This window comes from Hemiscyllium ocellatum, chromosome 15 (assembly GCF_020745735.1).
Source record: "Hemiscyllium ocellatum isolate sHemOce1 chromosome 15, sHemOce1.pat.X.cur, whole genome shotgun sequence".
NCBI classification, from domain to species: domain Eukaryota; kingdom Metazoa; phylum Chordata; class Chondrichthyes; order Orectolobiformes; family Hemiscylliidae; genus Hemiscyllium; species Hemiscyllium ocellatum.
In genome coordinates this window covers 62,816,671-62,843,286 of record NC_083415.1, presented here as the reverse complement: position 1 = coordinate 62,843,286, position 26,616 = coordinate 62,816,671, and the positions used below count along the sequence as shown (strand labels likewise).

The 26,616-nt window shown below is 42.6% G+C and overlaps 1 protein-coding gene across 1 annotated transcript in view; it reads right to left on the bottom strand.

Moving 5' to 3' along the window:
• LOC132823014 (syntenin-1-like) overlaps positions 1 to 6,188 on the bottom strand; it is a 42,667-nt gene extending 36,479 nt beyond the window's left edge. The window contains exon 1 of the mRNA XM_060836545.1: positions 5,949 to 6,188. The gene's annotated coding sequence lies outside the window, so the exon portion shown is untranslated. The remainder of the gene's footprint in view (positions 1 to 5,948) is intronic.
• Between the last annotated feature and the right edge of the window lie 20,428 nt (positions 6,189 to 26,616).

The window sequence follows — 26,616 nt, the reverse complement described above, 5'->3', positions numbered from 1 at the left end:
GTCTACAAACTGCCTTCTGGAATGGGGGTTACAGGGGTTGGGGTGAAGGGGATTCTTTGGGGTCCACATGGAGATGTCACATTGGTTTGTTTCTGATCCACTGGCACCTCCCACAATGTCATCGGAGTCCAGAATAATGATCAGTGTGTCCCAAATCTCTACTTTTGTTTCTGTGGGATAGATATTCTCTTCTGCTGAGGATTTATTTGATCGGAGTCTGTTTAACCGGTCTCATACTCCCATTTCATACTGTGTCAATCTTGTCCTTGTTTACACACTTACACAAACAATTGCATTAACTATGGTTCACACATTTAACCTATAACTTCTATATGGCCCATCTCTTAACTTTTCCTGGATAAACGGTCACCCTGGAACAAATCACCAGACAGGGATGTTCCTTCCCAGTCGGGGAACACTTCAGCAGTCAGGACATTTGGCCTTGAATCTTCAGGTGACCATCCTCTGAGGCTGACTTTGGGTTATGAAATAAAGCAGAGTGGCTGAGCAGAGACTGATAGCCAAGTTCAGTACCCTTGAGGAGGGCCTCAACTGGGACCTTGGGTTCATGTCACATTACAGGTGATCCCACTACACTATACACTCTCTCTCAGTCAGTCAGACTCAGACACACACTCACACACGCTAATACTCCATCACACTCACGCAAACACTCAACCAAGCATGCACACACAAACACACTCTCTCTCTCTCTCACACACACACTCATAAGTCTATGGGGTGAATTTGAACTTGCACAACTGTATTTTCAGATACATTCTATTTTTGCTAAAAAGCACAAAACCTGCAGGCGGTCAATGCAAGCAGTCAATCTATGTAATATTTTACAAATTCCTACTTTGGAATTAGAACCAGTCTGAGCGGAGATGTCACCTTCTTTTAAGTAAAACCTTAAGTTATCTCTAGAATGAGACTTAAAGAAATTCTGCAATTTGCATATTAATGAACTGAAATCTGCAACTCATTCTAAAAGATGAAAGACTTAACATCAATCTAGGTTTGTTTAATTGCAAGACACTGTGGTCTTTTGCTATAAATTCTGTGTTTTATGATCCTGCTTCACAGCTACCTGATGAAGGAGCAGCGCTCTAAAATCTGTTGGACTATAACCTGGTGTTGTGAGATTTTTAAACTTTGTCCACCCCAGACCAACACCAGCACCTCTACATCTCTTTCTGGCATTCCTCTATGCAACCTTGGTAGGGACTGATATCTGTTATAGCCCACTGACTTGAAGTACAGTGCGAATGAACAGATTACAGTTAGTATGGTATAGTAATTACAGCAAATGATATTGGAAAAATGTGTAGACTATCGTGTCTCATTCGACCAAGGTAAATTGATCATATTGATTAATCCTGCATATGTCTAACTGGTTAGTTCATTAAGCTGACTCTAGGTCAGAGGTCAAACGTCATTAATGTACATTTGTAGGCAACGTGTGCAGCCTAGACAGTCAGTTGATATTTTCTTGTGGAAAACCCGACATGGTAATTTAACACCTCACCACCACAAGATCAAATATTTTGAAACTTTGTTGTTATATTTCAATTGTTACACCATCTGGTGACTCTAGAAAAAATTGCCAGAGATGGAGAAAGATGCACATTCATTGTATCCTTTACCTTTTCCAAGTTCTGTTCCAAAATAAATCAGCTGGCTTTTCAATGGTGTACAGAGGGAATATTGAACTGTCAGATGTATATCAAATATGACTCTTTTGCTGTCTGTGGAACATTGTCATGGAAAGTCAGAGATGTTGTAAATCTGACAATTAATGAGATTAATGCTTATGTGGCATTTGCATTCTAGCTCCCCACATCGCGCCCCCCCCCCCCCCCCAACAAATTATTAGTCAGGAGGTTCATCGTTCCTTAAAAGGTGGAGCCACAGGTAGATAGGAAAGTGAGGATGACATCTGGTATGCTTGCCATTATTGGTCAGTGTATTGAGTATCCAAGTTGGGAGGTCATGTTGCAGCTGCACAGGACATTGGTTTGGCCACTTTTAGAATACTGTGTGTAATTCTGGTCTCCCTGATATAGGGAAAACATTGTTAAACCTGAAAGGGTTCAGAAAAAAATTTACAAAGATGTTGCCAGGGTTGGAGGGTTTGAGCTATAGGGAGAGACTGAATAAGCTGGGGCTATTTCCCCTCGCACATCAATAAAATCATGACGGGCATGGATAGGGTAAGTAGATAAGACCTTTTCCCCGGGGTGGGAGATTTCACAACTATAAGACATAGGTTTAAGGTGACAGGGGAAAGATTTAAAAGGGATCTAAGGGGCAACTTTTTTCATACAGAGCGTGGTACATGTATGCAATGAGCTGCCAGAGCAAGTGGTGGAGGCTGCTACAATTATAACATTTAAAAGGCATCTGATTGGGTAAATGAATAGGAAGAGTTTGGAGGGATATGGGCCAAATGCTGGCAAATGGGACTCGATTAATTTAGAATATCTAGTCAGCTTGCTCAGGTTGGTCTAAAGGGTCTGTTTCCGTACTGTACATCTCTATGATTCTCCTGAGGTCAAAAGGGACATGCCCCCACTCACCGCCCACCCCCATCCCTCCACCCAAACCCAATCCAGAAGCTACGTTAAGTCATCTCTAGATGAGTCATTCAGTAGACAAAAAGTCACTATCAAACCCTATGCCTAATATTTTGAAATTTTATGGCTCTTCCATCAATATCCAGTTAATCACTTCTTAAGCTTTAGGAATGTCACCTGAATTTAGTGAATTACAAAAATATTGGATTGGGCGGCATTAATTTCTGTCCCATCTCATGAGGTCAAACTGGTTGAACAAGCTGTTTAATCCTAGTTATTTTATAGTGACTTAAAAAAAAACAAGTTGTCCATTCCTAACTCGACTTGTGAAGGTAGTGGTGAGCTACCTCTTGAACTGCTGCAGTCCTTCTGGTATCTGTAGCTGTTTTGGTACAATTGGATGGCTCACTGGGCCATTTCAGAGGAAAGTTAAGATTAACCTGGAGTCACATGAGACAGACAATGCAAGAACAGCAGATTTCCTCCCCTAAAAAAATCACAGTGAACCAGGTGGATTTTTCAGACAATGTATCATCGTTTCACAGTCATCAAAACCTTGCTCATAACTCTAGATTTATTAATCAAATTCAAATTTCATCAGCTGTCATCTAAACCCATGTTCTCAGGCCATTAGCCCAGGCCACTGGATTACTAGTCTGGTGCCACAGTCTCCCCTGCTACCGTTCTGTCAATTTAGATTAGCTATATTACTCATTGGCATCTGAGGCAAAAGGTTATATGTTCAAACCCCCCCCACGAGCTCAAAGCATGACTGTTCAGTGTAGTATTCTGAATGCTCTGCATTGTTGACACTGCTTTTCCACATTAATCTGAAACTCCTTTTAGCTTCAGGTGAATGCATTCAACCCTCAATCAATATTGCTTGAACCACATTTATAGTTTACAGGACCTTGGCATGAATAATTTGGCTCCAGATCTATGTGCCTGTGTAACAGTAGCAAGTACACTTCAGATGTAATTTATTGACTATGAAAGACTTTGGAACAAAAATGTATCTTTGAGTGTCCTTTCATGAAACTGTGAAAGCAGAGATCCATCCCTCCACTCTCTGGGTCAAAAATAACTAAAGCTCAGGGCTGGCGATTCTTTGTGGAGTGATTTTTTTTAAAATCAAGGCCTCACAGCTTCAAAGGTGCACTGTGTAATGGATTCAAATAACGACAAACAACAAGGAGGGAGGTGACATACTTGGAAAATGAAAAGTCGCAGAACTTGGGAAAAGAGCTTAAGTGTGGAACTAACTGAGTAGCTCTTTCAAAGAGCCAGCAGGATTACAAAGAGCAAAATTGTCTCGTGTGCTGTATGATTCTAAAAAATGTGTCACTACCGATCATCCCTAAACTAAAATTAACTACAAAGAATAGTACCCAGATTATTCTTCAGGACACCAAATCTAAACAGTTCGAGTGTAACACAAATGCAGTATTATGTTACAAATTAGGTTCGTATCCCCTGCAATGTAAAAGATTGAGGGATGCCTTGATATAGATATTTTTTAGTTATTTTTAAATAAAAGAATTAATGGCCTAGATAGAGGGAAGCATTTTCTGGTGGGGTAGAGGTTGAGAACAGGGCGAGATAATATTACAGTCAGAGATGGACCATTTAAAAGAGAAGTTAGGAAACTCTTCATCATACAGAATAGTGGAATTGTGAAACACTCACTAATTGCCCGTAGTGTTAGGGGAATGGGTCTGGTGGGTTGCGCTTCGGCGGGTGGGTAAGGACTTGTTGAGCCGAAGGGTCTGTTTCCACACTAAGTAAACTAATCTAATACAGTAGATGATAACTTAATTGGCTATAAAATCTGAAATAGATTTGTGCTGGACAGGTATGTACAGGGAATGGTAGGATTCTTGTGGTGCAGTGATAGGTCACTACCTCTCGACCAGGGTGTAGTAACACCTCTGAACAGGTTGACTGAACAATAATGAGCTGCAAATGTGTTGCTGGTCAAAGCACAGCAGGTTAGGCAGCATCTCAGGAATAGAGAATTCGACGTTTCGAGCATAAGCCCTTCATCAGGAATAAGAGAGAGAGAGCCAAGCCGGCTGAGATAAAAGGTAGGGAGGAGGGACTAGGGGGAGGGGCGATGGAGGTGGGATAGGTGGAAGGAGATCAAGGTGAGGGTGATAGGCCGGAGTGGGGTGGGGGCGGAGAGGTCAGGAAGAGGATTGCAGGTTAGGAGGGCGGTGCTGAGAGGGCTTATGCTCGAAACGTCGAATTCTCTATTCCTGAGATGCTGCCTAACCTGCTGTGCTTTGACCAGCAACACATTTGCAGCTGTGATCTCCAGCATCTGCAGACCTCATTTTTTACTGAACAATAATGATAATAGGAAACAGAGGCAGGCAGTGGATTGCAGTTATGATACAGAAAGCAAGAATCTCATTTGCTGAGGAATCGGCTGTCAGGATTTCATAGTCTAGACCTGCTCCCATTTTCCTGTTAGAGACAAAAAAATTGCAGATGCTGGAATCCAAAACAGACAGGAGGCTGGAAGAACACAGCAAGCCAGGCAGCACCAGGCAGTGAGGTGGACGTTTCGGGTGTAATCTTCTTTAGGACTCTTATTTCCTCCATTTTCCTATTAGCAGCACTGGATTATTTATAACCTCCCTACAAACGCACCATCTAAACCAGGAAACGTCCGGGTTGGGTCCCCAAACGAAGTGGGTAACCTTCTGTGAAATGACAAAGGTGGTCTGTTGCAATTCACTTCATTGAGCACATACTGGGAAAGTGTAACTGTATGGAACCAGACAAGCTCCCTGTTCCTGTGACTGCGCCCCCGCCTAATAAATAAATAAAAGCTGTTAACACTTTTAAAGTATTATACATCCAGTGGGGCTTAGGGTGGAAACCAGCTTCACAGCCCCGCTTCATTTCGATTAATCAGATATTTGCAAACTGGAATAAAAAGAGATAAACGACCGAAATCGATGCAGTTTAAAGAGGGGACAGACTGTTGGTGAGCCCGGAGTGAAACATTTACAGATATACATGGCGTGGGTCATAATATGATGTCAAGTCTTCCACAAAGTACGTATATGTTTCTCAATTAACCATTTCATTTACTGGTTTATGAGTTCAACCCTTTGCAGCCAGATTCTCTTTGGTTGGTAATTTTCATCCGAGGGTCAAAAGTAATTTCGTACCATAGGTTGGTTGGTCAGTTTAAATAATGTTATTCTAGGTTTAAAGAGCACAGATTTCAGTTTGACGCTCAGGAAGGGACGGTGAAACCAGAGAGGAATTTACCAAGAGAAGGAAACTAAACTCTCAGCCAGAACGAGACAGATTCAAAATAAAAACAATCCTGGCCAAAGAAATGGAAAGAAGTGAACTCACCTCAGAGAAGAGTTTAGTTTGAGAAAGACAGTTCGCTTCTCCCACTGTAACTGTGAACCCGGGGTGAACGCCTGGAAAATGTCGTGGGGAGCAGGCGGATCCACTGACAGAGAGCAAGGAGGAAGCAGGAAGAGAACAATTGAAAAACAGATCTTGGGATTGGCTAGGGTGGATTCTCCACTACTCATGCATTCGGAATGTGTCCGTAAAACTCGAAAAGGAGCTTTCAACCCTCGATCAGGTTGGGTTAGTGATGGAGGGGAGCATTTAAAACCTTTAAGTCAGTTACAGTACCTCTCTAGGCCAGGTAGGACTTGGTGAGTGACCAATAGGCAAAAAGAACTTTCCCTCCCCTCCCTGAACAACAACCAGCTTTTCCCCCTGGAATCCACTGGGACTCACGTTTCAAATGAAACTGAAGTTGCCTCCCTGGAGATTCCGTCACCTGACCTCGCCACGTTAGGGAACACTTTACCCCAACTCGTCAGATTTTTAATTCTTGTAAACAAGGGTTCAAAACAGGGAGAATAAACATGCCTTTTTTTTTCCAAATAAAAACATGGTTTTAGTTTGTCTCTCCAAATGAAAAAAAATAATTTTCTATAAACGATGTGTGCCACCATTTAACAAAAATAACTGAGGATGCTGGAAACGTGAACCCAGTGCAGACCCCCAAACGTTAATCCTGCTTTCTCTGCACAGATGTTGTCAGACCTGCTGAATTTCTCCAGCCATTTGTTTTTTTGTATGTGGCAGCATTTGTTGCTCATTTCAATTGCCTTGAATCCTTCGGTTTACCCCACTATACAGTAAGATAATGGGGTATTTGATCATACCCAATTTCATATATTTCTCCCCCTCCACCCACTTTTTAATTCCTTGAAGATGAAAAGTTTGCTTACCTCAGCCTCGAATATATTCATTAACCCAGGCCACCTCTGCTTGCTAGGGTAGAAAAATTCAAAGATTAATGACCACCTCAGGGAAGTCATGATATGGTGGAGGCAAAAGTGGGTACTGCAGGTGCCAGTGTTGGGCTGGGGTGGACAAAGTTAAAAATCCCACAACACCAGGTTGTAGTTCAGCAGGTCTTTTGGAAGCACTAGCTTTTGGAGCGCTGCTCCTTCAGCAGGTAGCTGTGAAGCAGGATCATAAGAATAAAATTAATAGCAAAAGACCACAGTGTCATGCAACTGAAATGATATATTGAACAAACCTAGATCATTGTTATGTCTTTCATCTTTTTGAATGGGTTGCAGGTTTCAGTTCATTTATATGTAAATCCCAGAATTTCTTTTCAGCCCTATTCTCGAGAAAACAAGGTTTTATTTAAAAAGTGACATCTCAGCTCAGACAATGCATTAAAGGTGTGAGGTTAGAGTCTGTCTGTATCACAATCTTGAGTAAGAGTGGTTCTATTTCCAAAGTAGGAATTTATAAAATACTACATAGATTGGCTGTCTGAAGAAGGGCTTATGCCTGAAACGTCGATTCTCCTGCTCCTTGGATGCTGCCTGCCCTGCTGCACTTTTCCAGCAAAATAGAATGTATCTGCAAATGCAAATTCATCCCATAGACTTATATGCGTGTGTATGTGTGCATTTGAGTGCACGAGAGAGTGTGTGTTTGCATGTGTGCATGCTTGGTAAAGTGTGCGTGTGTGCACACGTATGTGAGTGTAATAGAGTCATAGAGATGTACAGCATGGAAAACAGACCCTTCGGTCCAACCCGTCCATGCCGACCAGATATCCCAACCCAGTCTAGTCCCACCTGCCAGCACCCAGCCCATATCTCTCCAAACCCTTCCAAGTCATAGACCCATCCAAATGCCTCTTAAATGTTGCAATTGTACCAGCTTCCACCACTTCCTCTGGCAGCTTATTCCATACATGTATCACTCTCTGCGTGAAAAAGTTGCCCCTTAGGTCTCTTTTATATCTTTCCCCTCTCACCCTAAACCTATGCTCTCTAGTTCTGAACTCCCTGACCCCAGGGAAAAGACTTTGTCAATTTACCCTATCCATGCCCCTCAATTTTGTAAACCCCCATAAGGTCACCCCTTAGCCTCCGAAGCTCCAGGGAAAACAGCCCCAGCCTCTCCTTATAGCTCAGATCCTCCAACTCTGGCAACATTCTTGTAAATCTTTTCTGAACCCTTTCAAGTTTCACAACATCTTTCCAATAGGAAAGAGACCAGAATTGCACGCAGATGGAATATAAGTCTGTGAGAGTGAGTGTGGGGGGGTGTATGTGTATGAGAGACTGCGTTACAAGAGTCCTCCAAGGACGACTTTGGGATACATACCAATGCACAGTGGCCAAGCAGAGGCTGTTAGCCAAGTTCAGAACCCATGATGATGGCCTTAACCAGGACCTTGGGTTCATGTCACACTGCAGGTGACCCCACTACATGATATACACTCTCTCTCACATACACACACACTCATGCAAACCCTCTCTCATGCCTAACACCTTTAAAGAATTGTCTGAGCTGAGATGTTGCCTTTTTTTTCATAAAACCTTAAGTTATCTTGAGAATGAGAGATAAAAGAAGTTCTGGGATCTACATATTAATGAACCGAAACCTGCAACCCATTCTAATAGATGCAAGATGCAACAGCAATCTAGGTTTGTTCAATATATCATTTCAGTTGCATGACACTGTAATCGTTTGCTATAAATACTGTGTCTCATGATCCTGTCCAAGAGCTACCTGATGAAGGAGCAGTGCTCCGAAGGCTAGTGCTTCCAAATAAACCTGTTGGATTAGAACCTGGTGTTGTGTGATTTTTAACCTCAAGGAAGAAATTACTCATCTTAAATGGGAGAGAGTCATTACTTTGAAGCTCTGACCCCACTACTAGATTTTCCCTACGAGATGAAACATCCTCCCACCAGTGACCATTTTGAGTCCCTATGTCTTAAAACAGATTCACTCATTCTTCTAAGTTCTCACCTATAACAGTGCATCCTGCTCAATGTTTCATCATATGACATCCATTCATCCCAGTTTTATCAACCCATAAACATCAACATTTTTTCTTGCACAAAAAAAATCTTGATTTAAAATAAAAATTATCTATATTCACAGGTACCAAAGCAGTTCTGTACAGTTTTTGCGTATAAAGAAAAACATGATGTGGAGGTGCCGGTGTTGGACTGGGGTGGACAAAGTCAGAAATCACATGACACCGGGTTATAGTCCAACAGGTTTACAGTACTTGAAATCACAAACTTTTGGAGTCTAGCCCCAAAAGCTTGTGATTTCAAATAAACATGTTTGAGACTATAATCATGTGATTTCTGATCAAGAAAAACAAACATTAGAATTTGACATTCCTGCTGTTGCAAAAACCAAAGGCATTTTTTACTCATGTAGGCCACTACTTACATACATTGAGGCAATGAGAGGGTCTGGTAACTGAACAGACCCTCATGACACTTTGACAAAAAGACCTTAGCCTGTGACATTTCCCCACTGTGCCTTGGCGGATACCGCCCTAGCTTTAGTGCATCCTGGAATTTGGAATGTGCCAATCTGCAGTTCAGTTGAGGTCAACTCTTTGCATGGGAAGACCAATGTGCTTTGGGCAGACCAAAAAGCATCTTTCACAAAGTTAGTGGTCCTCCAGGTAAAGTCAATCTTTGTTTTGGTGTGAATCCCAGGGAACAACCTGTAGAGCCCAGAGTCCTGCTCCAGACAAATCTCGATAAACACCACTGCTTCTCTTTCCAGACTTACTTTGCAAAGGCACATTTCAGAAGGAGATTTGTGACAGTCTCTTCACCAGAGCAGCCACTGAAGGCAGCGTGTGGCAGTGCATAAAGACCTCTCAGTCACTTTTAAATTTCAAAATTATATTTTATTCATAAAATATCATTATATACAAGTATATATTACATTAAAGCAATTCAGTTCTGTAAAACAGCTGCTTTTCATAATTTCAAAAATATATTTTATTCATAAAAGAATCTTTTTGTACATATATACAGTACATTGTCGCAAAAGCAATTTGGTCCTACACTGTTGTATATCAAGCAACCAAACAAAACTGTGAACTTTGACTCTTTCCCAAAAACATACAGAGACCTTTCTTACACAATACTAATATTTACATATATTTGAGGGGCAAGGAGGATCCAATAACTGAAAGGAACCCCATTTACCTTCAGTGTAAACCTCTCAGCTGCCTTCCATGCCAGTCTATCTCTCCTGGGGTTGGGAGATCAAAAGTTGTATGCTGGATTTTAGGAGCAGGCTCTCCAATACCCTAAACAGTTGTAATGAGAGTTCAAAACAAGTAAAGAAAAACATTGTGTTTTTTTAATGCTTGTGATTTTTCTCAAGTTGTTTTCTTTTAAGCTCAATCTCCTTGCATTAAAGGCTATCATTCTATCTGTTTTCCTAATTAATGCTAGCTACTTGTGATCTATATACAATGACATCCAGGCTATTAGGACAGATGATAATAACAATAGTGTTATTATTGTGGGGCTGTTAATCCAAAGACCCAGGTAATGTCCTGGGGACAAAACAGAAATTGCTGGAAAAGCTCAGCAGATCTGATGGTTTTTGTGGAGAGAAATCAGAGTTAATGTTTCAGGTTGAATGACCTCAGAACTGAAAGAAAGGTTACTTGACCTGAAACGTTGACTCTGATTTCTCTCCACAGATGCTGCCAGACCTACTGAGCTTTTCCAGCAATTTCTGTTTTTGTTTTCTGATTTACAGCACCTACAGTTCTTTCATTTTTTCCTTACTGTCTTAGGGACTCAGGTTCAAATTCTGCCATGGCAGGTGGTGGAATCTGAGTTCAGTAAAAATTTGGAATTAAGAATCTAACGATGGCCATGAATCCTTTGCCGACTGACAGGAAAAACCCACCTGGTTCACTAATGTCCTTTAGGGAAGGAAACTGTCATCCTTACCTGGTCTGGCCTACATGTGACTCTTAACTGCCCTCTGGGCAATTAGGGATGAACAATAAATGCTGGTCCCACTGGTGATGCCCTCACCCCAAATGAATAGAAAAAGGGCCCACCACAGCTTTCTGGGTCTCTCTCCAGATAAACAATGTTCCGTTTTTTATTTTTCCTGGCAAAGTGTACACAGATCCTTGAAAGTTGCCACCCAAGTTGACAGGGTTGTTAAGAAGGCATACAGTGTTTTAGCTTTTATTAGTAGAGGGATTGAGTTCAGGAACCATGAGGTTATGCTGCAGCTGTACAAAGCTCTGGTGCAGCCGCATTTGAAGTATCGTGCACAGTTCTGGTCACCACATTATAAGAAGGATGTGGAAGCTTTGGAAAGGGTGCAGAGGAGATTTACTAGGATGTTGCCTGGTATGGAAGGAAGGTCTTATGAGGAAAGTCTGAGGGACTTGTATTAGTTAGAGAGAAGATGGTTGAGAGGTGACTTAATAGAGACATATAAGATAATCAGAGGGTTAGAAAGGGTGGACAGGGAGAGCCTTTTTCCAAGTATGGTGACAGCGAGCACAAGGGGACATAGCTTTAAATTGAGGGGTGACAGACATAGGACAGATGTCAGATGTAGTTTCTTTACTCAGAGAGTAGTAAGGGCATGGAATACTTTGCCTGCAATGGTAGTAGATTCGCCAACTTTAAGGACATTTAAGTCGTCAATGGACAAGCATATGGACGTTCATGGAATAGTATAGAACATAGAACAATACAGCACAGAACAGGCCCTTCGGCCCTCGATGTTGCACCGACCTGTGAACTATTCTCAGTTCGTCCCCCTACACTATCCCATGATCATCCATGTACTTATCCAAGGATTGTTTAAATCTCCCTCATGTGGCTGAGTTGACTACATTAGCAGGCAGGGCATTCTACGCTCTTACCACTCTCTGAGTAAAGAACCTGCCTTTGACATCTGTCTTCAATCTATCACCCCTCAATTTGTAGTTATGTCCCCTCATATAAGCTGTCATCATCTTAGGAAAAAGACTCTCACTGTCTACCCTATCTCATCCTCTGATCATCTTGTATATCTCTATCAAATCCCCTCTTAGCGTCTTCTTTCCAATGAGAACAGACCCAAATCCCTCAGCCTTTCCTCATCAGACCTTCGTTCCAGAGCAGGCAACATCCTGTTAAATCTCCTCTGCACCTTTTCCAATGCTTCCACATCCTTCCCGAAATATGGCAACCAGAACTGTACACAATATTCGAAGTGTGGCTGCACTAGCGTTTTGTATAGTTGCAGTGTGATATTGCGGTTCCGGAACTCAATCCTTCTACGAATGAAACTGAACACATCGTATGCCTTCTTAACAGCACTATCCACCTGGATGGTAACTTTCAGGGATCTATGTACATGGACTCCAAGATCCCTCTGCACATCCACACTATCAAGAATCTTTCCACTGACCCAGTATTCTGCCTTCCTGTTATTCGTCCCAAAGTGAATCACCTCACATTTAGCTGCATTGAACTCCATTTGCCACCTCTCAGCCTAATTCTGCAGTTTATTCAAGTCCCCCTGCAACCTGTAACATTCTTCCACACTGTCCACTACTCCACCGACTTTAGTGTCATCTGCAAGTTTACTCATTCATCCACCTATGCCTGCGTCTAAGTCATTTATAACAATAACAAATAGCAGTGGTCCCAAAACAGATCCTTGTGGCACACCACTAGTAACCGGACTCCAGGCTGAATATTTTTCATCAACCACCACTCGCTGCCTTCTTTCAGAAAGCCAGTTTCTAATCCAAACTGCTAAATCACCCTCAATTCCATGCCTCTGCATTTTCTCCATCAGTCTACCATGTGGAACCTTATCAAAGGCTTTACTGAAGTCCATGTAAACCACGTGAACTGCCCTACCCTCATCTACGTGCTTGGTCACCTTCTCAAAAAACTCAATGAGGTTTGTGAGGCACAACCTGCCCTTGACGAAACCACGTTGACTATCTGAAATCAAACTGTTCCCTGCCAGATGATTATAAATCTTATCTCTTATAATCCTTTCCAAAACCTTTCCTACAACAGATATAAGGCTCACTGGTCTATAATTACCTGGGTCATCTCTACTGCTATAGGTCTGATGGACTTTAGATTGGTATGACAGGTCGGAGCAACATCGAGAGCCAAAGGGCCTGTACTGCGCTGTGATGTTCTATGTATATAATTGGATAACTTCAGATTATTTTATATTCTATTTACCAAATTTTATCTACTTGCCTAACCTATCTATATATCTTTGTAAACTCTTTATGTCTGTTGCACTACTTGTTTTCTACCTATCTTTGTAGCAAATTTGGCTGCAACATGCTTGATTCCTTCTTCCTGTGATGCGAAAGATAACAATGAAAGAGCTTTAATTATTGAAATACAGTAAATCTGTAGACAAACTGAGGTGAATTTATGGAGCCATGTTAGCTATAATAGAAACCACAAGATAAAGAAGCAGAATTAGGTAATTCAGCCAATTGGGTCTGCTCTGCTATTCGGTCATGGCCGATATATTCCTCAACCTCATTGTCCTGACTTCTTCTAACCCTTGATCCCCTTACTAATCATGAACATATCCATCTCTATCTTAAATACACTCAATAACTTGGACTCCACTGCCTTCTGCAGCAATGAGTTCCATATATTCGCCTCCCTCTGGCTGAAGAAATTCCTCACCTCAGTTCTAAAGATAAATTCCTTCACTCTCAGACTGTGCCCTTGAATCCTACTCTATCCTAATACTGGAAACATCTTCTTGGATTGAAACATTTTCTTAGAGGAAATACGTCCATTCTAGTCCAGGCCTCTCAGTATTCTGTCATTTTCAATCTGATCCCCCCATATCAATCTGAACTCCATTGAGTGGAGACCCAGAGTACCCAATTGCTCATCATATGACAAATCCTTCATTCCTTTGATCATTCTTATAAACTTCATCTGAACTCTGTCCAACACCAGCACATCCTTCCTTAGATATAGGGCCCAAAACTACTCACAGTATTTTAAATATGGTCTCACCACAGCCTTCTACAGCTTCAGCAGTTCATGTCTTCTCTTATATTCTAGCCGTCTTGAAATGAACACTAACCTTGCATTGGGCTTCCTAACTATCCACTGTCTAGCTTGCTTGTTACCTTCTCAAAGAATTCCAACTGATTTGTCAGGCATGACCTCCCCTGCTGACAGCCCTATTTTGCCATGCACTTCAAAGAACTCTCTAATCTCAACCTTAATAATGGACTCGAAAATCTTACCAATGACTGAAATCAGGCTAAATGGCCAATAGTTTCCTGTCTTCTGCCACCCTCCCTTCTTTAACAGGACTGTTATATTTTCCATTTTCCAATCCTCTGGGACACCTCCTGACTCCAGAGATTCCGGAATTATTGCCACCATTGCCTCTCCTAGCTCTTCAGCTACATCCTTCAGAATCCTTGAGTGTGGTCTATCCAGTATGGGTGATTTATCCACCTTCAGACCTTTCAGCTCCCCCAGCACCTTCTCCTTAGTGATGGCCACTACACTCACCTTTGCCCCGAACTGTTTTGAAGTTTGGATATGTTGCTGATGTCTTCCAGTGTGAAAATTGATGCAAAGTACCTATTCAGTTCCTCCACCATCATGTTGATCCCATTACTTCTCCAGCCTTATTTTCCAGCAGTCCAATGTTGACTATTGCCTCTTTCTTGTCTTTTAGATATCTAAATAAACACTTGCAAATTTTAAAATATTACTAGCTAGCTTACTCTCATATTTCATCTTCATCTCCCCTTATTGTTTTGTTTTATTATCCTCTACTGGTTTTTAAAGGCTTCCCACTAATCTTCACCACATTGTATGCTGACTTCCATCATCAGTCATGGATGCCTTGTCTTCCCCAAGTATGTTTTTTTTTCTCTTCCTTGGGATGAATTTCTGCTGCAACTCCTGAATTATTGACAGAAACATCTCCATTGCTGCTTCATCACCTTCCGTGTTCAGCTCCCCTTTCGATGAACTCTGGCCAACTCCTCACTTATGTCTTTGTAGTTTCCTTTATTCAATTGTAATACCTTTACATCTGATTCCAGCTTCTTCCTCTCAAACTGCAGGATGAATTCTATCATATTATGGTCACTGTCCCCAGGGGCCTCCTTCTCCTTCAGCTCTCTTATTAATTCTGCCTCATTACACATCACTAAATCCAAAATTGCCTGTTCCCTGGTGGGCAGTACTACAAGCTGCTCCAAAATAAATCTCAGACATTCCACAAATTCCTTTTCTTGGGATCCAAAGGCAACCTGATTTTCACAGTTCACTTGCACCTGATGATTATGGTCTTCTTATATGGCTTTTCTATCTCCCGATTTATTTTCCTCCCCATATCATGACTAGTGGAATGAGACCTGTACACAAACCCTCTCACGGTCTTTTATCTTTTGCAGTTTCTTAACTCTACCCACACATATTCTATGCCTCCTAACGCTGCATCACATCTTGCTATCATTTTAATTTTATTTCTTACTAGTAAGGCAACTTTACCTCCCCGAGTGTCTTTTCAACAGGAGATGTATTTTTGGATATTCAGTTCCAAGCCCTGATCCCCTTGTAGCCATGTCCCTATATCATACTGGCCAATTTGAATCTGCGCTACAAACTCACTTGCCTAGACCCTGCTGACCTACACCCGTGATTCTCTCATGCCTCCACCATATTGACCATTTCCAGTTCCCTGTCCCTAATTACCTCCTGTTCACCATGGTTATCAAAGCCCTCTATACTTCCATTCCCACCAGGGATGGTCTAAGAACTCTCAGCTTCTTCCATGACCAGAAGCCTGAACACTCCCCATCCACCACCACTTCCCTCTGCCTGGCTGGACTTGTTCTCTTACTGAATAATTTCTCCTTGAATTCACCTCACTTCTACCAAGTCAAAGGAGTGGCTATGGGCCCCTGCATGGGTTCCAGTTATGCCCTGCCTCTTTATGGGGTATATGGAAAAATCATTGGTCCAGTCCTACGCTGGCCTTCTCCCATAACTCTTTTCTCAGTACATCGACGACTGTTTCACTGCTGCTTCATGCTCCTACCAGGAGCTTGAAAACTATCTAGATTTTGCCTCCAATTTCCACCCTTCTAATACTTTCACATCATCCATTTCTGACACTTCCCTTCCTTTCATTGACCGCTTTCTCCATTTTGGGTAATAAACTATTCACTGCCATCCACTACAAAGCCACGGACTCCCCTAGCTACCTTCATTACAATTCTTCATATGTCAGGTCCTAGAAGGATTCCATCCCATTCTCCCAGTTCCTTTACCTATATTGTATCTATTTGGATGATGCCACCTTCCAAATCAGTGCTGCTGACATGACCGACTTCGTCCATAACAGTGCTCTCCCACCCGGTGATTGTTCAGATGCGATTAACAGCCCAATCAATCACCCATGCTTCCACCCTTGCCCCTTCCCATCACTCACAGCAGTGAGATTAGGCTCCCTTTGTCTTCACTTTCCATCCCACCAGCCTCCACATTCAAAGGATCATTCTATGCCATTTCAGACAATTCCAGGCGGGTGCCACCACCAAACACATCTCCCCCTCACTCCCCATGGATGCTGCCTGACCCCCATGCTCTCCTTGAATGCTGCCTGCTCTGCTCTGATCTCCAGCATTTGTTGTTTTCAGTACAGATTCCAGCATCTGCAGTAATCTGCTCCTACGCACTCATTTACTTTGTTTTGTATGCTGCATGCTTGAAGTACAACACCCTCAATCCTCCATTGACTTCATCCCTTCTCAGTTATTAATTTTGCTGTGTCTGAATCTTGATGTTTTGGAAACTTTAACCTCTGCTAAGCACTCCCTGTAGTAACTGCAACGAGGGCTGTTGACTGTTTAGAATATGAGTTCGCTGACCGAGGCTGTTAAATTGGTCCAATCTGGGAGCCCTGGCTGGTATAAAAGGTTGACTGTCAAGAATACTGACACTTTGCTGCGTGACTCTGTATGAGGCAGTGCTCTACTCAAAGACTGTTGGTGTGTAAATAAAGGGTGACTTGATGATGAGATACTGGCCTCCGGAGAGCTATTTCAGTGGTGACGAGAAGAAAGCATATCCTGAAAAAACTTGCTTGCAGCAGTCTTGGAGTTGATATAAACATTTTCTCACATCACACCTTTGTTTGGGAAGTTTGGCTTATTTTACCCCTTTGTCAAGGACTGGGCTCACCATGTAGATAGCATGTATCATATTTTTGGGAAAACAACATTGTTTTTCCTGTCACCATGAATAATTCTCCTGGAAGCCTGTGGAGTTGCAGCTTTTTCTGTCATTAGGAGCCTAATTTTCCCTGAGACACCACATACTAAAACCTTTCAAGAATTGATGGACATAGTTAAGGAATATTATGAACTCAAGTCTCCTCTAATTTTAAGATGCTATCGCTTTTACCTAGCAATTAAGGAAACATGGGAATCAGTAATAGGGATTTGGTTAAAATGATTGGCAGAAACATGGTAGTTTTGTTTAATCCCACATATCATATGGTCCTGACTGTTAATGATGTAACCATTCAAAAACATCTGCTACTTGAAACTTATCTGGACTCCTAACAGGGGCTACAACTGGCTTTATCATTTGAAAAGATGATAAGTGGAACATAAAAGTTACAAGGTATTCTTGTGGAAGTGGACACCTGCACGAGCCAGACTGAGCTTGGGGAACACCACTTGAATGCAGGCAATTGCATAGCCTCACTTAGGTCAGCCCACAACAAAACCCTAAAACAAAGCCAAGCCTCAGGCAAATGGTTACATTTTTCTTCAGGATCTTGGCCAGCAAGCCAGTGTAGTTGTTGCCAATATGCAGACTTGAGACAGTAAAAGAGTCCTCCTAGACCTAAATAAAGTAGGACAACTCATAGGCTGGTATCTAGGAGAGTTCATATCCTGGAAATTCCACTTCCATCTGCTTTGGGACTGTTAAATTGTTTGATTCTGATTGGGATGTTGCTAAGCAAAGTATACACCTGGTTAAACAGTTATTTGGTTTTAATGAGGTGGATACTGGTGCAGCCATATCAGTGATCACAGAACAAATTTGTAACAAAATTTGCTCTGACTCCAGCATTAAATTTGGGCAATACCTCAACTAGGCTGAAAACCTATGTCAAGCAACCATCACAGATTATGGGTACAACTTCAGTTCTGGTCTCTTACAAAAGGTAGCTGACTCAATGATTAAAGTAAGAGGCCCAGGCCTCAGGCTAATGGGGTGAAATTGGTCAAGATATTCACCTAAATTGGCTCAACATTTTTCAATTAAATTCATGTCCATCTTCCAGGAAGATCAAGGGACTACCAGAGAAGAAAAGGCCACATTGCAAGGCCTGCCCAGTACCATTATGTTATGGGCAAAGGTAGAGGCAGAAATCAGGCTAAAAGTGAAAGAATCATCAAACCAGTCCAATTTGTGGAATGGGCAGCACCGATCATACCAATTTTGAAACCCAATGGGTCAGTCACCTTTGTGGGGGTTTTAAACAAATGGTAAATGCTTTAGAACTGGATAAATACCCAATCCCCCAGAAAGAGGATTTAGATGCAAAGCTGGCAGGTGTTCTGCCTTTCACACAGCTGGGCATAAGCTACATTTACTTGCAAATAATTCTGGGAATCCTGGTCAGAATGTATGCTATAACTAATACCATAAAGTGCTTAGACGAGACTGCCATTTGGAGTATTGTCAATTTTTCAGCAAATGAAGAACTTTCTTTTGTATATTTATTAGCAAATTTTTTTAAAACTTTACAAACATATTGATTGTTATAAAATTATTGAAAAATACAAATCAGTATAATAAAGAAAAAACCATAAATTACAATACAACTACTATCTCTCAACTACTAACCTACCCTCTAATACAAAATAAACCCTAACACTGCAAAGCAAGACCAAATAAAAGAAAAGCAAAGCAAAACAAAAAAAAATGAAAAAGAAAAATACAAATACAGAACTGCTATGCTTGACGGAAAGCTCCCAAACAAAGGAACGGGAGCATTGTATATAGGACGTAGAACATTAAAGCGCAGTACAGGCTCTTCGGCCCTCGATGTTGCACTGATCTGTCATACCAATCTGAAGCCCATCTAACCTACACTATTCCATTTATGTTCATATGCTTGTCCAATGACGACTTAAAATGTACTTAAAGTTGGTGAATCTACTACCATTGCAGGCAAAGCATTCCATACCCTTACTACTCTCCGAGTAAAGAAACTACCTCTGACATCTGTCCTATATCTATCACCCCTCAATTTAAAGCTACGCCCCCTTGTGCTCGCTATCACCATTCTTGGAAAAAGCCTCTACCTGTCCACCCTATCTAACCCTCTGATTATCTTATATGTCTCTATTAAGTCTCCTCTCAACCTTCTTCTCTCTAATGAATACAAGTCCCTCAGCCTTTCCTCGTAAGACCTTCCCTCCATACCAGGCAACATCCTAGTAAATCTCCTCTGCACCCTTTCCAAAGCTTCCAGATCCTTCTTATAATGCGGTGACCAGAACTGTACACAATACTCCAAGTGCGGCCAACCAGAGTTTTGTACAGCTGTGGCATAACCTCCTGGTTCCAGAACCTGATCCCTCGATTAATAAAAGCTAAAACACTGTATGCCTTCTTAATAACCCTGTCAACCTGGGTGGCAACTTTCAAGGATCTGTGTTCCTGGACACCAAGATCTCTCTGCTCATCAACACTACCAAGAATCTTACCAGTAGCCAAGTACTTTGCATTCCGGTTACTCCGACCAAAGTGAATCATCTCACACTTGTCCGCATTAAACTCCATTTGCCACCCCTCAGCCCAGCTCTGCAGCTTATCTACATCTCTCTGTAACCTACAACATCCTTCGTCACTATACACAACTCCACCAACTTTAGTGTCGTCTGCAAATTTACTAACCCAGCCTTCTACACCCTCATCCAGGTAGTTTATAAAAATGAGGAACAGCAGTGGGCCCAACACCAACTCTTGTGGTTTACAGCGTGGGTGGCACAGTGGTTAGCACTGCTGCCTCACAGCGCCTGTAGACCCGGGTTCAATTCCCAACTCAGGCGACTGACTGTGTGGAGTTTGCACGTTCTCCCCGTGTCTGCGTGGGTTTCCTCCGGGTGCTCCGGTTTCCTCCCACAGTCACAAAGATGTGCGGGTCAGGTGAATTGGCCATGCTAAATTGCCCATAGTGTTAGGTTAGGGGTATGGGTGGGTTGCGGGTCGGTGTGGACTTGTTGGGCCGAAGGGCCTGTTTCCATACTGTAAGTCTAATCTAACCACTGGTAACTGGATTCCAGGATGAACATTTCCCATCAAACACCACCCTCTCATCTTTCAGCAAGCCAATTACTGATCCAAACTGCTATATCTCCCACAATCCCATTCCTCCACATTTTGTACAATAGCCTACTGTGGCAAACCTTATCAAACGCCTTGCTGAAATCCATTTACACCACATAACTGGTTCACTCTCATCTAACTGTTTGGTCACCTTCTCAAAAAACTCTAAGGTTTGTGAGGCACAACCTACCCTTACTGCAAGTTCATCCACCTTATTCCAGATGCTCCTGGCGTTGAAGTAGACACACTTCAAACCAACTTCTTGCTTGCCGGTGCCATCTTGTGTCCCTGAAACTCTATTTTGGACCTCCTTACTCTCAACCTTTTCTATACTCGAACTACAGTTTTGGTTCCCACCCCCCTGCTGGATTAGTTTAAACCCACCCCAATAGACTTAGCAAATATTCCCCCAGGATATTGGTACCCCTCCGGTTCAGATGAAGACCATCCTGCTTGTAGAGGTCCCACCTACCCCAGAAAGAGCCCCAATTATCCAAGAATCCAAAACCCTCCCTCCTGCACCATCCCTGTAGCCATGTGTTCAACTCCTCTCTCTCGCTATCCTTGCGTCACTAGCACATGCACAGGCAATAAACCAGAGACACCCATATCAACTCAGGAGACCCCCTCCAGGGCCCAGGGCTTAAACAAATCTAACCATCCTGGTAAAACAAACACCCTAGTTAAGACAACTGACAAATCTACTTCCAAATAACTCAAGTAGGGCTGCCATGTCTTAAAAATGGTCTGTTGTGTTGTGCACCATGTTTGTAAACAAAAAAATCCAAGGGAATGTGCTCCATAATTAATTTCTGCCATCCCAACAAGCCCAGCGGGTTCTCGGACACCCAATTCAACAGAATATTTTTCATCAGTATGCAAGAATATTAAATAGTTTCTTCCTATGCCTGTCTAAAGATGGTAAATTCGGTAGACCTAAGAGGAGAGATATCGGGTCTACTTTGACGTCAGCTCTCAATACCCTCCCCATCTCTCCCGCCACAGCACTCCAATAAACATGGAGCCTGTGGCATGTCCAGAAGCAACAGGTAAGAGTACCTACACTTATTTTACATTTGGAGCACACTGAAGTTGCCACTTTTTAAAACTTCACCAATGGTCAGATGCCAGATGAGCCCGGTGCAGAACTTTTAACTGTGTAGTGCATGTCCTATTACAGATTGAGATCTTTTGAGTACTCTCGCACGTTTAAAAGATCTCCACTCCTAGCTCTTGCTCCCAGACCTCTCAGAACCGGTTAATATCCTGCCAGGCCCTGCCACCCAGCAGGCGATAGAGGGTACTAACTTAAAGGGCACTTGGGAACGTAGCAATAATCTCTCTGTATCGGGCTTATAGGGCTTAGTGAGAAGCGTAGTCTTCTTCTGGATGAAATCCCTAACCTGAATAAAACAGAAAAGGTCTCTGCTGGGCAACCCACATTTGCAGCTCAGTTGCTCCAAAGACATCATGACCACCCCCTCAAACAAGTCTCCCAAACTAGAAACTCCTCTCGCTGTCCATAGTTTGAACCCTGAGTCCATCATCCCTGGTCTGAACCCAACTATAGGTGTATGTGGCGAAGTTTTGGATAAATAACCCTCACTCTTGACACATTGTCATTAGTAGTCAGGGCTTGGAGGGCAATGGGATTCTGGCAGTGGTTCATAACTGTTCTCATCTTATCCATGAATAAAGGTTAATAAAAGGGCACTTTGCTTGGGAGGCCTCAATATCCAACCATATTGAGTTTGGATCGTTTCCTACTCAATCGCAGACAAAGGACAGCAGGCAACTCAATTGATACCTTCTGATGTCAGGGAAATCAACCCCTCCCCCTCCTTGAGGCAACTGCAATTTAGTAAGTTTGATGAGGGGCCGCCCACGATGCCAGACAAAGGAACCAAACCACTCCATAAGCTTCCGCAGCGTGGACCTGGGAAACATTATAGGTAGCATATGCATGGGATAAAGCAAACGAGGAAGAACATTCATCTTAACGAGAGATTTTCGGCCCAGCCATGAAATTGGAACAGCCTCCCATCTCTGGGGATCTCACCTAATATTGTCGAGCAAGTGAGCAAAGTTAGTCCGAAGTAACAGATCAAACTTGGGGGTAACAAAAATGCCTACATACCGGAGCTCTGCCCGTGACATCTTAAAAGGAAACTTTAGGATGTACCAGAAGTTGAAGATGACCCTAAGGTTCCCCAAAGGCATAGCCTCCGATTTTGCAAAGTTAATCTTATATCCTGAAATAGTCCTAAATGAATTGATACCTTGTATCAAACGGGATACAGAGGTCATCGGGTTCGATAAAAACAGAAGGACATCATCTGCATACAGTGTAAACTTGTGTACCCTCAATCCCACTTCCGGAGCGGTTATGTGGACGTCCTGATGAATGGCCTCTGCCACGGCTCTATCACCAAAGTAAACAACAAAACGGTGAGAGGGGGCAGCCTTGCCGACTACCCCGACCAATCGTAAAATTCTCAGACTTCACCCCATTGGTGATGACCACGGCCAGAGGGTGGCGATATAAAACGTCCACTCACCTAGCAAAGCCCCCACCCAACCCAAATTGTTCTAAGACATAAAAAGATATGGCCATTCCACCCAGTCAAATGGTTTCCCTGCATCTAAGGAAATCACTAACCCCTGAATCGATGGTTGCTGACAAACTTGGACCACATTCAGCAACCTTCTAATATAATTAGAGGACCTCCGGTCCCTTATAAAGGCTGTCTGGTCCTCTTTAATAACATAGGGCAACACCCTTTCCAATCTCAGCACCAGGATCTTGGACAGAATCTTGACATCTGAATTTATTACAGAAATGGGCCTATATGAGGCACAATCCTCAGGAACCCTCGCCTTCTTAAAGAATTAAGGAAATATTAGCTTCTCTCAAAGATGGTGGTAGGCATTCATGCATGTAGGAGTGATTGTACATCTCCAACATCAGCCCTGACCGAATCCCTATAAACTCCTTATAAAGTTCACCAAGACCATCAGGGTCAGGCACTTTCCCACTCTGAAGTTGCCTAGCTGCCTCTTGTATTTCCTGTACTGTCAAGGGGGCATTAAGGCTTCATATCACCCCTAACTGTGACTAAAAGAGAAGCAGAACAAAAAAAAAGGGGAGACACAACAAAGAACATTCACAAAATTTCCAAGGAGAAAATCCAGTTATTAAAAAAAAACTTATTCCAAAGTCTTTTTGGAAAAGGGGAGAAAAGGAAATTATTAGGGAGAAAGAAAGGAAGGAAAAAAAAAGGGAAAACATGGGGAAAGATCGAAAAGAGAACAAACATTGGCCTGAAGAATACGGTTAATCTGTCTATTTTAAAGTATCCACAAAGTTTTTAGCCTTATCCACTGAGTCAAATTATAAACTGAGTCCTCGTGGCTGAAATGAAGTACTGCGGGGTATCTCATGGAGAACTGGATGCCCAGATTCCTCAGCCTCTTTTTAACTTCATCAAAGGACTTCCTCTTTCGAATTACAGCTGCAGAGAAATCCTGGAAAAACATGATTTTTGACCCCCCGTGCAGCAGTGCCTGCATATCTTTTCCCAGGGATCTGGAAGCTTCTATGACTTTTTGCTTGTCCTTGTATGAATGGATGTGCACTCGGACCAAGCGGAGCGCTGCACTGGGCCTGACCTGTGCACTGTAACTCAATAAGCCCTTTCAATCTGAAGCCTGCTGGGCTCAACACGAAGGCTCAAAAACGTTGACAGCCAGCTTTCAAAGAAGCTGACTGGCTGCTCACCTTCCTCACCTCCAGGGAGCCCAACAATTTGGAGATTTATCCTCCGACCTCAATTTGAGGTCATCGATATGGTCTCGCAAGGCCCGCATCTCTCGCTCCAGCACCTGGATCCAACTGAATAAGGACTCCATCGCAGCTTCCGAGGCTTTAGTTCAACCCTCCACTTCCTCCAGCCTCCCAGAGGCTCTGGATCTCCTGCTCATGTTTCTGCAGCATGGATGTGATAGGTTGGACCTGGGCATGAATTTCCCCATGGATTTCCTCAATCGCAGCCCCAAATTTCAAGGTAAGTCTCTTCATCGCTCCATCCTGAGTGTCGGTCTGGTCCTCAGGTGGTTCAGGAGAGGCTGTTGGTGCTGCAGGGGAGTGTCCCTGCTGCTGTTTACTTGCACCTTTTCCCTTTGTTAATATTTGGGAGTGGGAAGGATGCCAAATACATGTTCTGTAAGATTTAAACTAATAAATTGCACCACATAAGTTGGCCAGGGATGGCAAAAATCACCAGCATGCCTTGGCTGTTAGGCAGACGTGTCCACAACAAACCTACAAAATCTTGCCACCTTCTTGCCGAGTCACGAAGAACATTTTTCAATGTCCACCTCAGGTCACCATTTACCTAGATGACATCCTGATAACAGGGATAACTAGTAAGAAACACTTAGGACTACACCCAAGTTCTACAGTAATTTTCCAAAGGCTTAAGGAGAAAATGTGCATTCCAGACCTCCCCAAATGACCTACTTGAGCTACAGAGTCAACAAGACTGGGTAACACCTATTGGAAGACAAAGTGAAGGTGATCAAAGGTGCCTGGGCTCCCACATCTGTCCAGGAGCTTATATCATTCCTTGATCTTGTAAGTTATTAAAAAGTTCATACAAAACCTAGCCGGTTGTAGCATCTTTGCATCAACGCTTTCAAAACTAAAAGGTCAGCCTTGGAGTTGGTCTCAGACAAGCCCCAACTTTCAATGAAGTAAAGAAACAGCTACAATCCTAAGGCATTAGCACACTATGATCCCAAGAAAGATTTGGTATTGACACAGGAGGCCTTTCAAATGGCATCAGAGTGGTATTTGCTCGTAAGTGGCCCAATAGAGAGGAATGATCAATGGCTTATGCATCTAGGACTTTGATAATGCAAAGCATTATTATGGCCAAATAGAAAAAAAAAGGACTGGCAATCATATTTGGAGTCAGGAGATTCCACTGATAGCATCATGGACACAAATTCATGATCATCACATCACAAACCCTTACCTGGCCTGCTTAACAAAGACAACACAATGCCACTCAGAGCTCACTGAATGCAGCCCAAAGCTAAGTGCTTATAATTATAAAGTTAGAACACCATCTGAGGCTGAGTAGTGAACACAGATGCATTGAGCCATCTCCCATTTGCAAATACACAATCAGTGGTACCCAGACTGGAAGAATCTGTAACAGCTAACAATGTCAGATTCTGGACACTGCAGGATCCAGTCCTTTCCAAACTGAAAGAATTGGGGAAACCAAATGAGCCGTCACAACTTGAATTAAGATCTTTGTGAACCTGGAGAGACCAGCTTAGAGGACGGCATATTGTTATGGGGAGCAAGAGTGACTGTCCTGAGCAAAATGCTGCCGACAAATATTGGCTGAAGTAACCTCATCTGATGAAGGAGCAGCACTCTGAAAGCTAGTGATTTTAAATAAATCAGTTTGACTTTTTTCAAAACGATTAGGGGTTTGGATAAAGAATGCACAACTTTTATAGATGCACCATTGAAACCGTACGTCCAGATGCACAACAGCTTCGTATGGCAACTGGACAGGACTACAAGAAACTACAGAGCTGGTGTGTACAGCCCAGACCATCATAGAAGCCAACCTTCCATCCATGGACTCCAATTACACAGCTTGCTGCCATGAAAAGGATACCAGCAGAGACCCATTGCAGCCCTGAGATACTAAAGAGTTAATTTGCTCTACTGACATGCAAGAAACTGAATCCCTGGGGGTAAGGCAGGGTGTGTCTTTGTCTTATAGGTGGAATGTACGAGGTTTGCATGACCATTTCCTTGCCATTCAGGGAAGATTTACATTTTCATCCAGAAATCAATAAGAACATTATAGTTGGAATGTAACTACTTCCCTACAGTTACATAATGGTCAAATCTGTTGCAAATTGTTTTAAGGACTGATTTGCATTACATTGCTTCTGGGAGGTGGGGAGGTCACTGCATTGTATCTTAAGTGGCATGTGACTATGTGGGGATGGCTGAGGGTTGTCTTGTAGGCAGTACTAACTGATGTTGACAGACTATTTCCTTTGTTCAGACAGCACTTTTGGCCACGACCATGTAAGCTCTGCTAAAGGTTCCTCCAGAAAACCTGTACTGTGCTTAATAAATTTGGTTGCAACAACCAACACAGAAGTTGGTGTGTTGCAGTTGCATCAAATGTGTAAGAACCTCAGGAGTAAAATAACTTAACACCCCACTAATCTCTTCCATCTGGCAGATACAGAAGCCTGAACACACC